This window comes from Lepidochelys olivacea, assembly GCF_965140295.1.
Source record: "Lepidochelys olivacea isolate rLepOli2 genome assembly, chromosome: 24".
NCBI classification, from domain to species: domain Eukaryota; kingdom Metazoa; phylum Chordata; order Testudines; family Cheloniidae; genus Lepidochelys; species Lepidochelys olivacea.
This window is the reverse complement of record NC_140434.1, coordinates 14,338,873-14,353,981: the sequence shown is the minus strand read 5'-3', so window position 1 is coordinate 14,353,981 and position 15,109 is coordinate 14,338,873.

Sequence of the window (15,109 nt, the reverse complement as noted above, 5' to 3'; positions counted from 1 at the left end):
AGTTCAGGATCCTGACACAGGGAGGAAAGGAGAGCAGCAGAATACGGACCCTGGACTTCAGAAAAGCAGACTTTGACTCCCTCCGGGAACTGATGGGCGGGGTCCCTTGGGAGAATAACATGAGGGGGAAAGGAGTCCAGGAGAGCTGGCTGTATTTTAAAGAATCCTTATTGAGGTTACAGGGACAAACCATCCCGATGTGTAGAAAGAATAGTAAATATGGCAGGCGACCAGCTTGGCTTAACAGTGAAATCCTTGCTGATCTTGAACACAAAAAAGAAGCTTACAAGAAGTGGAAGATTGGACAAATGACCAGGGAAGAGTATAAAAATATTGCTCGGGCATGCAGGAGTGAAATCAGGAAGGCCAAATCACACCTGGAGTTGCAGCTAGCAAGAGATGTTAAAAGTAAGAAGGATTTCTTCAGGTATGTTAGCAACAAGAAGAAAGTGAAGGAAAGTGTGGGCCCCTTACTGAATGAGGGAGGTAACCTAGTGACAGAGGATGTGGAAAAAGCTAATGTACTCAATGCTTTTTTTGCCTCTGTCTTCACGAACAAGGTCAGCTCCCAGACTGCTGCACTGGGCAGCACAGCATGGGGAGGAGGTGACCAGCCCTCTGTGGAGAAAGAAGTGGTTCGGGACTATTTAGAAAAGCTGGACGAGCACAAGTCCATGGGGCTGGATGCGCTGCATCCGAGAGTCCTAAAGGAGTTGGTGGATGTGATTTCAGAGCCATTGGCCATTATCTTTGAAAACTCTTGGCGATCCGGGGAAGTCCCGGACGACTGGAAAAAGGCTAATGTAGTGCCCATCTTTAAAAAAGGGAAGAAGGAGGATCCTGGGAACTACAGGCCAGTCAGCCTCACCTCAGTCCCTGGAAAAATCATGGAGCAGGTCCTCAAGGAATCAATTCTGCAGCATTTAGAGGAGAGGAAAGTGATCAGGAAAAGTCAGCATGGATTCACCAAGGGCAAGTAATGCCTGACTAATCTAATTGCCTTCTATGACAAGATAACTGGCTCTGTGGATGAGAGGAAAGCGGTGGACGTGTTGTTCCTTGACTTTAGCAAAGCTTTTGACACGGTCTTCCACAGTATTCTTGCCAGCAAGTTAAAGAAGTATGAGCTGGATGAATGGAGTATAAGGTGGATAGAAAGTTGGCTAGATTGTCGGGCTCAATGGGTAGTGATCAATGGGTCCATGTCTAGTTGGCAGCCGGTATCAAGTGGAGTGCCCCAGGGGTCGGTCCTGGGGCCGGTTTTGTTCAATATCTTCATAAATGATCTGGAGGATGGTGTGGATTGCACCCTCAGCAAGTTTGCAGATGACACTAAACTGGGAGGAAAGGTAGATAGGCTGGAGGGTAGGGATAGGATACAGAGGGACCTAGACAAATTGGAGGATTGGGCCAAAAGAAATCTGATGAAGTTCAACAAGGACAAGTGCAGAGTCCTGCACTTAGAACGGAAGAATCCCATGCACCACTACAGACTAGGGACCGAATGGCTCGGCAGCCGTTCTGCAGAAAAGGACCTAGGGGTGACAGTGGACGAGAAGCTGGATATGAGTCAACAGTGTGCCCTTGTTGCCAAGAAGGCCAATGGCATTTTGGGATGTATATGTAGGGGCATTGCCAGCAGATCGAGGGACGTGATCGTTCCCCTCTATTCGACATTGTTGAGGCCTCATCTGGAGTCCTGTGTTCAGTTTTGGGCCCCACACTACAAGAAGGATGTGGAAAAATTGGAAAGAGTCCAGCGGAGGACCTAAGGGGAGGGTGCAGAGCAGGGGCAGGAAGAGGTGGAGTGGGACAGAGTGGGGTCAGGGCCTTGGGGAAGGGGGCGGGGCCGGGATGGAGCACCACCGGCAAAATCAAAAGTCAGAACCTATGGCCACGGTGGCTTGTTTGGTTCTCTTACTGCGGTTTTTACTTTGGGGTATACATTTAAGTTGAGCCTCTATTACGGTGTCTTTGCAAAGTTTCCATGCAGCTTGCAGAGATCTCACGTTTGGCGCTGGACCCTTTAATTTCTGTTTCACTAACCGCCTCATTTTTGTGTAGTTCCCCTTCTGAAATTAAATGCTACAGAGTTGGGCCCCTGTGGTGTTTTTCCTGCCACAGGGATATTAAATTTAATTATATTATGGTCACTATTACCAAGCAGTCCTGCTTTATTCACCTCTTGGACCAGATCCTGTGCTCCACTTAGGACTAAATCAAGAATGGCCTCTCCTCTGCTGGTTCCAGAACCAGCTGCTCCAAGAAGCAGTCATTTAAGGTGTCAAGTAACTTTATCTCTGCATCCCGTCCTGAGGCGACATGTACCCAGTCAATCTGGGGAGAATTGAAATTCCCCTTTATTATTATTGAGTATTTCATTTTAATAGCCTCTCTAATCTCCCTGAGCATCTCACCCCGGCCCAGAGGGCTCCCCCCAAGAGCTGGGAAGGAGCTCAGCTCGGAAATAGCAGCACTACTGACTGCAGAATGAAAGGGCTAGAAACTAAGACAGCAAATAGCATAATTCGGCTCTATGAAGCCCGGGTGCGCCCCGTCTCAGAAAGGATACAGGGGTTTGCAAAAGGTGCAGAAAAGGGGAACAAAAGTGCTGAGGGGGATGGCAGAGCATCCGTGGGAGGGGAGATTCTAGCCCGGGACTCTTCAGCTGGGAGAAGAGACGGCTGTGGGGGGATGACAGAGGTCTATGAATCCTGCCTGGGGTGGAGAAGGTGACTAGGGACAAGTAACACAAAGACTAGGGGTTGCCCAACAAAGACAAAGCAAAGGAATCCCCCCTTCAACCAGCACACTGGAAGCTGGGCCCCTCGCTGGCCGGGCGTGTGGTAACGGGTTCAACGGAGCATGAGGTGAGCACTTGAAGGACGGGACCTTCGCTGGCCGCTGGCCACTAGCCAGGATGAGCAGGACGCAGCCCCACGTGCCGGGGGTCCCTAAACCTCTCACCACCAGAAGCCGGCAGGATCACTCCCTAACTGCATCCCGGGGTGGGGAGTGGGACATTGTCAGACAGGATCCCAGCTAAATAGACCCTGGGCTGACCCAGCAGGGCCCTTCTTAAATATCCCCGCCCCGCACACACACAGCTCAGGGACGGTGCCCAGGGGCCCATGTCTGCAGCCTGACCCTCTCCCTGCCTGAGAGCCCACGGGTGTGTTTCCCTCCAGGGCGCCAGCTCTGATCTGGCCCCAGGGCAGGGCCTGGCTGGCTTGATGGGACACGGGCCTTTCCCCCCCAGGGTGACAGCTCTGATCTGGCTCCAGGGCAGGGCTGACTGGGTCCGGCAGAGGCAGGGCAGGGATTAGCTGTATCCCTGGGGTGGAGACATCTGCAAACCCAAACCCACAACGGGCACTAATCAGCGCCCCATGTTGGCCGCCCTCGTGGAGCTGCTGAATGGGCCATGGAGCCTGAACTCCCAGCTCCCCATGGAGGGGTTGATGTGGAGCAGGGAAGGGGGGTGACTCGGGCTGGATGGTTCCCCCACCCCCGAGGCTGATGACCTGCTGCCATGGAAGCGACCCCTCCCGGGGGGGGAATGACAGGATCTGCCACACGCCTGCCCCCTCCACTCTCACACCAGGACCTGGGCACCTGACACAGCTGGGCAGGGACACAGTGCCCTGGGGGATTAAAGGTGCCAGCTCAGCTCAGGTCCAAATGTCACTGTGCCGGGCAGGGAGCACCCGGCAGGGCCTCCAAAGGTTGAATGGCACTGGCTCTGCCCAGGCCCGAAGGTAGCTAGGGGGAGAGCAGAGAGCCTGGGCCTGTTGCAGAACCCCACAGAGGGCTCCCACCCCAAGCACGGGCTGTTGTCCCAGCCACAGCCACCAGCAAGGGCCCTACAGTCATTCCGGGAACAAGCCACGGAATCGGCTCAATCGTTGCTGAAATGCAGCTGGCTCTGGGATGGGACAGCCAAGTAACAGCTTCACCCTGTTCCCTGCAGCACGGTGCCCCCTACTGAGCCCCTGCCCCGCTCCCTGCACGACAGCTCCCCCTACTGAACCCTTGCAGCACAATATCCCCTAGTATCACACAGGGGCCAGCACCGACGCTGGGAGGTCTGTCTCTGTCCCAGCCTTGCCATGGCACGTGAATACTTCACCCACAAGGGGTTGCTGTTCCCATGTCTGAATTACTCCCCCGAGGCGCTGAGCTACGTGGAGAATGAATTCCAGGTGCGGGACGACGACATCTTCAACGTCACCTACCCCAAGTCAGGTAGAGGAGAGCGGGGGCAAAGCAGAGTGTGTGTGGGGTGGGTGGGTGGGGGGGTTCCTGACACACACAAGAACATTATCATAGAATCATAGAATCATAGAATATCAGGGTTGGAAGGGACCCCAGAAGGTCATCTAGTCCAACCCCCTGCTCGAAGCAGGACCAATTCCCAGTTAAATCATCCCAGTCAGGGCTTTGTCAAGCCTGACCTTAAAAACCTCTAAGGAAGGAGATTCTACCACCTCCCTAGGTAACGCATTCCAGTGTTTCACCACCCTCTTAGTGAAAAAGTTTTTCCTAATATCCAATCTAAACCTCCCCCACTGCAACTTGAGACCATTACTCCTCGTTCTGTCATCTGCTACCATTGAGAACAGTCTAGAGCCATCCTCTTTGGAACCCCCTTTCAGGTAGTTGAAAGCAGCTATCAAATCCCCCCTCATTCTTCTCTTCTGCAGGCTAAACAATCCCAGCTCCCTCAGCCTCGCCTCATAAGTCATGTGTTCTAGACCCCTAATAATTTTTGTTGCCCTTCGCTGGACTCTCTCCAACTTATCCACATCCTTCTTGTAGTGTGGGGCCCAAAACTGGACACAGTACTCCAGATGAGGCCTCACCAATGTCGAATAGAGGGGAACGATCACGTCCCTCGATCTCCTCGCTATGCCCCTACTTATACATCCCAAAATGCCATTGGCCTTCTTGGCAACAAGGGCACACTGCTGACTCCTATCCAGCTTCTCGTCCACTGTCACCCCTAGGTCCTTTTCCGCAGAACGGCTGCCTAGCCATTCGGTCCCTAGTCTGTAGCTGTGCATTGGATTCTTCCATCCTAAGTGCAGGACCCTGCACTTATCCTTATTGAACCTCATCAGATTTCTTTTGGCCCAATCCTCCAATTTGTCTAGGTCCTTCTGTATCCTATCCCTCCCCTCCAGCGTATCTACCACTCCTCCCAGTTTAGTATCATCCGCAAATTTGCTGAGAGTGCAATCCACACCATCCTCCAGATCATTTATGAAGATATTGAACAAAACCGGCCCCAAGTCCGACCCTTGGGGCACTCCACTTGATACCGGCTGCCAACTAGACATGGAGCCATTGATCACTACCCGTTGAGCCCGACAATCTAGCCAGCTTTCTACCCACCTTATAGTGCATTCATCCAGCCCATACTTCCTTAACTTGCTGACAAGAATACTGTGGAAGACCGTGTCAAAAGCTTTGCTAAAGTCAAGAAACAATACATCCACTGCTTTCCCTTCATCCACAGAACCAGTAATCTCATCATAAAAGGCCAAAGAAACAAACACCAAAGAAACAAATGCCCGAGCAGGTACAGAAGATCTGGGTAGCAAATTTGATGCAAACATTGGAAAACATTTGGACAGAGAAAGCAACACAAACAAAAGGAAGAGCCAAAGGAATAATTAAAATATCGATGAAAAATAGAAAACACAGTGATGCTTAAAACTGGTAAACAAAAGTAAAATAATTCCCATATAAGGGAAACCCTTTCCAGTTAACAGTTAAGTATATGGCCAGTCCCATGGCAGTTTTACTAACCACTCTGGATGGAGACGTTGTAATGATACTGGTTCTGGTAGGACCCAACTGAGAGTGCCAATTCAGGACAAATTGCTTAAAGCAGGGCAGTCACAGCCCAAGGCTGGGGTTCCTTTGCACACAAAGGCAAACCAAACCAGCCAAACAGAGAAGACTTTGGTTTTACCCTTAGATACTCCAATTTCCCAGTGCCACTCGTCATAGGGACAAATGGTTATGAAAACCAATGCTCCAGTAAAAGAAAAAGGGTTCTCTCGATCCCAAAGGACCAAGCCCCAGACCCAGGTCAATATACAAATCAGATCTTACCCACAAATCAGGCTGTTGCCAATCCTTCAGAATCTAAAATCTAAAGGTTTATTCATAAAAGGAAAAAGATACAGACGAGAGCTAGAATTGGTTAAATGGAATCAATGACATACAGTGATGGCAAAGTTCTTGGGTCAGGCTTGCAGCAGTGATAGAATAAACTGCAGGTTCAAATCAAGTCTCTGGAGAACATCCCCAGCTGGGATGGGTTTTCAGTCCTTGGTTCAAAGCTTCAGTGCAGCAACGTCCCTCCAGAGGTACGAAGCAGGATTGAAGACCAGATGGAGGAGCTGCAGCAAGTTTTTATAGTCTCTTGCCATGTGGTCTCTGCTTTCTTTGTCCCAAAGACAAGCTGTCCATCACATGGCCTGGAAAAACCTCAGAGTTCTAGGCAGGTCCCTGCACACCTTGCTGAGTCACAAAGCATATCTGCCTTCTCTCAGTGGGTCAGTTTTATAGCTGATGGTCCTTAATGGGCCATCAAGCAGGCTAAGCAGAGCTGATACCAACTTGTCTGGGGTGTCACCCAGAAGCAAAGCATAAGTTTGAAATACCGACAGTATAGAGCCAATATTCATAACTTCAACTATAACAATGATACACATATACAGATAGCGTAATCATAACCAGCAAACCATAACCTTGTCTTAGACACCTCATTTGACGCCCATAATATAAGATTTGGTGCCACTACAGGACCTTGGTTGCAACAATGATCTATATTGTCCCAGTTCAAGTCAATAACATTACAGAGGTGTAAAATGTTCTGATCAAATTCAATTATACGTGCCAAGGGACTAAATATAACAATGTTCAGAAATGAATGCACAGTATGTACTAACCTGTAAGGTCCGGTCAGAGGCCTTATGTGTTTTGTTTTTGCTTGTTTATGTTTTTGCAGGTTAATCTATACGTTTATGGAAGCCAGAAGTATGCTATGAAATTTTCTATGGCTTGCTGGCGATGTGATTACTAGACCTGTCTGGGCCAAAGGATTCCATCTGAAGAATAAGCCAGAAGATTGTTCAATTACTCAAATTCCAATACAATTAGCACCCTTCTTAGGGGCCCAAGCATAAAAACATGCTGCGTCACACTAAATGCCCATCTAGCCCAGTGTCCTGTCTTTTACCAGTGACCAAGGCCAGGTGTTTCAGAGCAAATAAACAGAACAGGCAATGATCAAGTCATCATTATAGCCCATTCCCAGCTTCTGGCAAACAAAGGCCAGGGACACCGTCTCTGCCCATCTTGGCTAGTCCAATGTATAAAGTAATTAATTTCAGATTGTAATCGTACTGTATATATACACAAGGAATCTAAATATAAGATTTCTGTAATCTTAGTCTCTAAGGAGTAGATAATCAACAGTCTGTCACAGAGTCACCAGGCTAACGCTCTAAATCCGCTCTCTAAAAAGCCAGTCAAACCCCTAGTGAGGCTTGCCTCCCCTCACTGTTGACGGGGCAAAAAAGCCTAAGTGGTCTTGGCCTTCCTGTGTCTGACCTCTGGGCATTTAGCATCCGTGCAGTGAGTCTGCCTGGGCCAATGGTTCCTGCTCTTCAGCTGTAACTCTCAGCCAACATTGTAAAATGGAGGGTTTATTAATTAACAGGCACACAATGTGGAACGGACTTGTTGGCACGGGAATCGGTAACTTTTAGCCAAGTCCATCTGGGACTCCCCGCCTCTCTCCCCGCAGACTGTCCAGCTACTAGCAACCCAACTTCCAACACACCCATTGCTCCTCCTCCTGGTCTTTGGCTCCCTTTCTGGGCAAAGTGGCACCTGGTTGCATCCCCCTCCCAGGTTTTAGGTTACGAACAGCACCTTCTATAGCTTACGTACAGGCGACTGGAGTAGCCTCACCTGCCCTCAAGGGTTTTAGCGAGTCACACGCCCTTGTTCCTACCACCTAAGCATTGGTGCAACACGCAGGAAAACTAAGGCACCACACAGTATTTATGCAAAACCGTCAGAACTCACATAGACTCACTTACAACAAAAAATGTGCCAGGTAATATATGCCAGCACCTGGGGAAATGAAACAGGGTACTATGAAATAGTACCAAAAGGGAGTGGATTATGGTGGATTAGAATGGAAGCAAATACTAGGAGCCCAATGGGAATGAGGTACCTTGGTTAAAGAAGGACACTGAAATTTGGATTAAAAAGGGGGTAACATCACCATGCGTTTACAGTGGAAAAAGGATTGGTGGGAATTATATAAAATAAACCAAGACATATGTTGGTATCAAATGGAAAAGGGTACTGTAGTAACAAATAACCTGGCCTATGGACCAAGGAATGTAATGTACTCGTAAAAATGTAACTCCTTTCCAGTGTACACAATATCAGTGGCACCCTCAGATGCCTAAAACCTTTCTGACTCACCCTAGATAAGTATCGCCAAATTTAAGGAAAATAGAGTAAAATTATACAGATTGGGATATGAAAATACAAACTAATCCACGCACACTAGACCAAATAGAAAGGTCACCTTGATTAATAATATCTGTAAAAGGTATGCTTGCTCGAAAGTATAAAATTGTTAAAAAAGCTGTAGAAAAAATAAGAATCTCAAATGTGTGCTTGATATAATGTTGTATGTCAAGTAACAGCATAAAATGATGTTGAATGGGCAGTGCTATTTTAAATTTCTAAAACTGCAGCATTATTCCTTGGTAGTTTCTGTTTTGAATACCAAATGTGCAATCCATATAAGAAAAAACAGGCTTTATGGAAAATTTATAAGATTGAGCTACTAAAAATCGTAAGATAATGCTTTACGTTTTATAAGGACCAGAAAAGGAAACACATGATCTAATAGTTAGCGTACAAATTGCGGGTATGATTTATGCGATATTACAAAAATTGTTCTTCTTAACCTCTAAGGATAGGACAAGGTTTAGGTTTAGGCTGGACATTAGGAAAAACTTCCTAACTGTCAGAGTGGTTAAGCACTGGAATAAATTATCTCTGGTAACTGAATATCGAATGGAGGGCTGCTGGGATGATGCCGAATTGGTGTGGCCATACTGAATGAATGGTGTGAGAACATGGCTTGATATTGATCCATCCCCCCACCATCATCTATCCATCCCCACCATCACTGATCCACTCCGCCCCCACCATCATCAATCCTTCCCCCCACTATCATCGATCCATCCTCCTCACCTCACCATTGACCTAACCACTCCCATGCACCCTATCATCTACTACAAATCTCCCCCACCATCATCTATCCATACCCCCACCATCATTGATCCATCCCCCGCACCATCATCGTCCATCCATTGTCTCCACCATCATCTATCCATCCCCCACCATCTACCCATCCTCCCACCATCATCAATCCATCCCCGCACCATCATTGATCCATTGCTCTACCATCAGCTATCCATCCCCTCCACAACAGCATCTATCCATCCTCCCATCATCCATCCATCTTTGTCCCCCCAACTTTGATCCATCCCCCCCACCATCATCTACCCATCCCCCCACCATCTAATCATTCCCACATACTCTTTCATCTATCTTGCCATTCCCCCACACCCCATCATCTACCCATCCCCCCCACCTTATCATCTCTCTCGCCATCCTCCCACAGCCCATTGATCCGTACCTCCACACACGATCATATGTCTGGTTTCAGAGTAGCAGCCGTGTTAGTCTGTATTCGCAAAAAGAAAAGGAGTACTTGTGGCACCTTAGAGACTAACCAATTTATTTGAGCATAAGCTTTCGTGAGCTACAGCTCACTTCATCGGATGCATACCGTGGAAACTGATCCGATGAAGTGAGCTGTAACTCACAAAAGCTTATGCTCAAATAAATTGGTTAGTCTCTAAGGTGCCACAAGTCCTCCTTTTCTTTTTGTGACCGTATAGATCATTGTTGCAACCACTGTAATATATTTGCAGCAAATATTGTACAAAGGTTGACATGTGAGGTGTCTATGGAAAAGTTATGATTTGCTGGTTATGATTATACTATCTGTATGTGTGTACCATTTGCAGATTAAGTGCCCAACCAAGAAACACTTAACTGACAATGGTCCTTGGGAGACTCCAATCCACATAAGAAGTCTTCCTGGGATGTTCAAGGCAGCATCTGAGCAATAGCTGCCGCCTGCAAACAGAGTCATGCATGGACATGTGACTTGCCCATGTGACTCCAAACTCCATCTTGCTGCTGTGATTTTCCACAGTAAGAACAAAGAGGTGTCCTTCCACAGGGCAGAGAATATAAAAGGCTCTGGAAACCCCTCCATTTTGTCTTCAGTCCTGCTTCTTACTTCTGGAGGAACCTTGCTATAAACTGAAGCTCTGAATGACCCATCCCAGCTGTGGATGTTCTCCAGAGACTCGATTTGAACCTGAAGTTTATTCCATCACTGCTACAAGCCTGAACCAAGAACTTTGCCATTAGTGTATGTCATTGATACCATTTAACCAATTTTAACTCTAATCTATATTTATTTCTTTTTATGAATAAACCTTTAGATTTTAGGTTCTAAAGGATTGGTAACAGCGTGATTTGTGGGTAAGATCTGACTTACCTAAACCGGGGTCTGGGGCTTGGTCCTTTGGAATCGGGAGAATCTTTCTTCTTTCACTGGGTTGGTTTTCATAACCATTCGTCCCCATAACGAGTGGCGCTGGTGGTGATACTGGGAAACTGGAGTGCCTGAGGGAATTGCTTGTATGACTTCTGCTTAGCCAGTGGGGTGAGACCGAAGTCCTCTCTGTTTGGCTGGTTTGGTGGGCCTTAGCAGTGAAGGACCCCCAGCCTTGGGCTGTAACTGCCCTGCTCTAAGCAATTTGTCCTGAATTAATACTCTCAGTTGTGTCCCGCCAGAAGCAGAATTGTTACACCTATCATCTGTCTCGCCATCCCCCACAGCCCATCATCTATCCACCCCCCTCCCACCTCATCATCTACCCATCGTCCTCACTGCTTTTCATATATTATAGAGTTAACAGACCTGGGCCTCATACAGCTTGGCTGATGGCTCATTATCCCCCTCCCCCCAGCCAGCTCCTAATGACTAATCACGCTGTGGATAATGGGAGCCAGCGTGTGGGGGCGAGAACAATGGCAGGCCATGGAGGGTGAGAGCTCCCACTGTTTGTAATTACACACTGTGGCACATTACTGAAGGAGACGGATGGCCTCCTCCCCACGCAGTTAATGGCTGAGTGGGTTGTGCCTCTCCTGGGGGTTGAGAGCAGGAAATCAGCAAGCAGTGAACCCAGAGAATCCGGGACTGGCCAGGGCTGGGAAGCCAGGTTTATGGGCTCCGGAGCTGGGGCCACCATTCCATGAGTGCTGGGGCCTGTATGTTCCCTCGGTGCCCCACTATGGGATCTGGCCACTGGGCCTGACTGGACCAACTGGCCCGATTCACCCAGGAACCAGACCTGGCCCCAAGGCACGCACCCTGCCTTGGACCTGGCCTCATGGCATGCCCGCTGAACTGAACTGGAATCATGGTACACCAAGTGGCCTGGCTTGGACCCCATGGCATGTCCCTCAGCCTGAACCAGACCCCATGGCATGCCAGCCAGGTTGGACTGGACCCCATGGTATACCAACTGGGCCGAGCCAGACCCCCTGCATGCCCCCTGCCCCCCAGCCTTAGCTGATTCCATGGCATACACCAAGCCTGAACTGGACAAACCCCATGGCACACCGACTGGCCTATGCTGGACCCCATGGCACAGCAGCCAGCCTGAAACAGATCTCATTGCATGTCCCTTGGCGTGAACCGGTCCCCCTGGCACGCTACCCAGCCTAAACTGGACAGGCCTGAGGGCACTGCCCCGACCAGAACCAGACCCTTGGCACTTTGCGTGGCCTGCTGGGAAATGTCTATCCACACTTGTTTCCGATGGAACACTAGATGTTCCTGCTACAGGACTTGTGGCGATATGTCAGCTCCCTGTGGAAATGTTTGATTTCCAAAACATTTTCAGTCTTTTCCCAACACCCCAAGTATTTTGGTGTGAGAACGTTGCCGTGGTACCTCATGGGAACTGTAGTTTCGGCTCCCTGTGCTTTCTGTTGCCCTTACATGCTCGGATCCCCAGCTGGGGGGAGGGATAGCTCAGTGGTTTGAGCATTGGCCTACTAAACCCAGGGTTGTGAACTCAATCCTTGAGGGGGGCCATTTAGGGATCTGGGGCAAAAATTGGAGATTGGTCCTGTTTTGAGCAGGGGGTTGGACTAGATGACCTCCTAAGGTCCCTGATATTCTATGATGACCATGGCCATGATGTGCCATGGGAGATGTAGTCTGACTGGGTAACCTGGCTCATAAAGGCCTTCCCCGGTCAGGGGAATCTTGTGGCCCTGGACACTATGGGAACATGTCCCCCTTGAAGCTGAGAAACACCCAGGCTGGCCCCATTGCCCATAGGGATCAGTGGGAGCTGCTCCCTGGACTGCAATGGGCCGTGGGGCAACTCGGGGGGTGAGATTGGGCCCAGAACGCAATATGCCCCAGGGAGAAGGGGAATGGCGTTCATGAGGGCATGGGATTGCAGTCATGAAGGACTGGGGGCTCAGAGGAGGGGAATTCCAGCACATAGCTGGAGAGGGTCAGGCCTTTCTGTCCAGCTCTTAGGAGTCCTTCTTCCCCACCCATCCTCAGCTCAGGCCCCTCCCTTGTAGAGGGTCGTGGTTCCCAACTGATCCCCAGTCACTCTAGGGTGGATCGCTGGGCGTTCTGAGAAACTCCATGCACGGCTCTGCTTTGCAAGATGCCTATATCACCCTCCTCCCAGCCCAGCGGGTGTCAGAGGCAGGGTTGCTGTCTCTAGGACCCTCTGGGTGCTGGCCTAACCCTCCCTAGTGTTAGCCACCCAGCCTGGGCCTGGGGAACTGGGGCTTGTTCTTGGCCATGGCCCAAATTCTGCTCTTGGTGACATCTGGACAGCACGGGTGAAGACAATAGGATGATTCATAATCACACACCCATCTTAACTCCCAGTCCCGACTCGGAACCACTACTCCCCATCCCCTCCCAGAGCTGGGGACAGAACCCAGGAGTCCTGACTTCCAGCCTCCCCTCTTCTCCAACCCACCAGACTCCACTCCTCTCCCAGAGCTGGGAATCCGAGAGTCCTGATCCCCAGCCCACCTGCTCTAACCCATTAGACTCCACTTGCCTCCCAGACCCAGGGAGAGAACCCAGGAGTCCTGCTCCCCAGCCTAACTGCTCTGACCACTAGACCCCACTCATTATTTTTCCCCGCTGCCAACAGCAAGATGGCTTAGCCATGTAATCTGTACCTGCTTCATTTTCTGCTCCTGCCCCTCGGCTCCTGGCATGGAGAGAGGTGTCCATGCATTCCCTGGAGAAGCGCTGGCAAACCCACCCTCTGTCTGGTGGCGACACCATGGGGGCAGCCAGGCCCCCCACACCCCATTAGCACTCTTTCCTCTTTCCAGCTCATTAATATTGTGGCCCTTATTGCCCCAGCTTCTTGCCAAGGGCTTTGGAGAAGGAACACAATAGATCCACTTAATATTAGTGCCCAGAGAGCTGGAGGGGGAAACGGGTCTTGCCAAGAGTCCCAGCAGAGCTGGAGGTGAAAAATGGATCTATTCAGTATTATGATGCACCCAGGATTTGCTCCCGGTAAGTTACGCCCCTGGGATGTTAATATAAACCCCCCTATCCTGCGGAAAGACACCATGCTACTCACGCAGGACTGAGAAGCATTTAGGGGGATCACACTGATGGAACGCAGGTAAGATGCAGCAGCTTTATTTCCATGTCTTGGTTCCGGCTGATCTCGTGCAGCTTTAACAGGAGAATATTTGTGGGACCATTAGAAAGGAAAGGAGCACGTCTTGGACCCTCCCCAGGTGATCTAAGTTGCAGTGTGGCTGTTAAACAGCTGACAAAGCCCACCCCAAACGTGGCCTCATTTCAGTGACCTCTGTGTGGCATTGCTGCCCAGATGTTGCTCCTTACCCCAGAAGTGGCTGCATTGTAGTGCCGGCTGAGCCCCTGCGTTGCTCCTCCACCCAGAAGTGGGTGAACTGACTCCAAAGTGCCTTATCTTAACATTTTGCCTCTAGCTAGTTCCTTTCATCCCAGGATCACAGAGCCCTTCTTCAGCGTGAATTCATTCAACATTAGAACCCCTGGGAGGTGGTCCTCATGTTAGCAATAGGGACACTGAGTCACGGAGAGGGGAAGTGACTTACAGGGGCAGACCCTACAATTCAGGAGTCACAATCCTCCCTCTAATTACTAAATCACACTCCGTCATAGATGTAGGAATAGGACCAGGAGTCCTGACTCCCAGCCTCAGCTGTAACCTTTAAACCACACTCCCCTCCCAGAGACATCTGCTGCACCCCACCCCAGAGCTGGCAGCCTTGTAACGCTAGGTGAGCAATGCATGTGAAGCATTGCTGAGTAGCTGTTAAATAGCTGGTTTCAGAGTAGCAGCCGTGTTAGTCTGTATTCGCAAAAAGAAAAGGAGGACTTGTGGCACCTTAGAGACTAACCAATTTATTTAAGCATAAGCTTTCGTGAGCTACAGCTCACTTCATTGGATGAAGTGAGCTGTAGCCCACAAGTCCTCCTTTTCTTTTTTTGTTAAATAGCTGCCATTCCTCATCCAGAGGCAGCTGCATGTCAGCAGTGGGGGAACAAGCCTGGTGTATACAGCCTGTAAGGCACTTTATGACCCTTCAGGATTCAAGGCACTAGGAAACGCAAAACATGTTTATGATTAACGCTTAGGTTTTTAATACAGTTTCTGATTTAAGTGGCCAAGGGGACAGAAATGACAAGACAGTGTCACCTGCTGTTTCCAGGACTGCTAGCACTGGGTAAGTGCCAACCTGGGATTGAATGATTTTGGAAGAGCTATGGGAAGAGTGAAAGAAGCCTGCCATGGAAAAAAGAAATATAGAGATTTTAATGAATGGGAGAGAGAAGATAGATTTTATTCACCCTGATTTTTAA